The 1928-nt window shown below is 40.1% G+C and overlaps 1 protein-coding gene across 1 annotated transcript in view; it reads left to right on the top strand.

Annotated features, from left to right (window-relative positions):
- LOC122144167 (soluble scavenger receptor cysteine-rich domain-containing protein SSC5D-like) overlaps window positions 1–1928 on the top strand; it is a gene marked incomplete at its 3' end in the record, with an annotated part of 6615 nt that overhangs the window by 3208 nt on the left and 1479 nt on the right. The window lies entirely within an intron of this gene.

The raw sequence follows: 1928 nt of genomic DNA, 5'->3' as shown, positions 1-1928 counted from the left end.
ATTTGTAATAAATCATAAATCAGTTAGTCTTGACTGGGAGTGCTGTTCATTCCGCACTTCCATCAAAAGGTTTTGAACAGAGTAATCAATGTTCACTGGACTCGACGAAGGTGAGGAAGTGACCAGAAGAAGCACTGAAATGTAATGAAATTACTGACCTGTTCAGAACTTCAAGTGCAGGTCTGTTTCATCTGTAAAAACACTACTGTAGTTTTTAACCTAGTTGAGTATTAAACTCCTAGCACCTTTAGGATATCAGGAGCACCTCATTATTATCATCAGTCAGAATATTGTGGTAAAGGACATCATTATCATTTGTAAAGTTAAATTAATAAATTTAGCAGACAGACATTCACATGGATTTATTGTCTAGGTAGCAAGGAGCTAGAGCAAACAGCAATACAAAAATATGAGTCACAGCCTAATAATGTAATAGTAAGTCATAACCTAATAATGGTGGTAGTTAGATAATTATTATTTCAATAGCATGTTCACTATAAGGATGTTTTTCCAATAAATTTGTATGAAATATAGGTTTGTTAAATCTGGGGTATTTGAGTAATTTTTAAGATAAATAACATTCTGTGCGAACAAATTGCAATTAGTTGGTTGTTTTGCAACAGGGTGGACACAGTTCATAACAGTAGACTTGCTGGTAAGTGACAGGTACAAGAAAAAAGGGAGAGACAGAGATACTGGGCAAAATGAAGAAAGGGAAAAGGGAAGTGAAGGTGCAGTTCAAGAGACGACCTTTAATTAATTTCCACGGCCCCAGACAAGGATTTAGACCTTTTTATGTGATGGCCATACAAATAACATTTCCTGGCTTGAAATTGCATCCCAGTCCGGCCCTGCCTCTCACCCCCTCATTTGTTTCTCCACTAGAAGTATGTTATGTATGCAAAATTCCATTCAGATAATTTGTCATTTAGGGTATGCTCAAAGAATGTATCTTTTTACCAACAGGTACTAAGTGATATTGGTGAAGTTTTTGTTCACTGATAAACTTTTGACTGTTTCTGGTATCAGATGAGGGGCAGTTGTGGACTAACAGTTAGAGAGTTGGACTTTTTAACCCGAAGGTCATGTGTTTTCGAGTCTCAGTACTGGCAGGAATTGTAGGTGGGGGGAGTGAATGTAGAGCACCCTCTTCCACTTTCAGTAACCACGACTGAGGTGAGACCCTGGGCACTGGAGCAAATGGCTGCCCACTGTTCCGGGTGTGTGTTCACAATATGTGTGAGTGTGTTCACTACTCACTGCTGGGTGGGTTAAAAGCAGAGCACAAATACTGAGTGTGGGTTACCATACTTGGCATAAATGCAGAACACTCGCAACTTTTACGTTATTCTTCCTAAATGAAGATCCTGGTACCTGGGGAAACAATACAAATGCAGGAAAGAGGTGTTGCGCTTATCCAAGAGTATAATGGACTCCTCTCAAAGACTGAAGAACAAACGCAGTTTATAATGCAGATTGTCAGAGAGCAATCTTTTTCCAGTTTCTGCGGCTGAAGCACGTCGGATTGTCACCACGATCTAGATCAGATTTCAGTCAAAGTTGCTCTTCTATCAGCTTGAATCAGTCGGCCCATTCTCCTCTGACCTCTAGCATCAACAAGGCATTTTTGCCCACAGGACTGCCGCATACTGGATGTTTTTCCCTTTTCACACCATTCTTTGTAAACCCTAGAAATAGTTGTGCGTGAAGATCCCAGTAACTGAGCAGATTGTGAAATACTCAGACCGGCCCGTCTGGCACCAACAACCATGCCATACTCAAAATTGCTTAAATCACCTTTCTTTCCCATTCTGACATTCAGTTTGGAGTTCAGGAGATTGACTTGACCAGGACCACACCCCTTGATGCATTGAAGCAACTGCCATGTGATTGGTTGATTAGATAATTGCATTAATGAGAAATTGAAC

This window comes from Cyprinus carpio, unplaced genomic scaffold (genome assembly GCF_018340385.1).
Source record: "Cyprinus carpio isolate SPL01 unplaced genomic scaffold, ASM1834038v1 S000006607, whole genome shotgun sequence".
In the NCBI taxonomy this organism is placed as follows: domain Eukaryota; kingdom Metazoa; phylum Chordata; class Actinopteri; order Cypriniformes; family Cyprinidae; genus Cyprinus; species Cyprinus carpio.
Note: the sequence above shows the minus strand (reverse complement) of the source record. Positions and strands in the feature narration are given on the sequence as shown.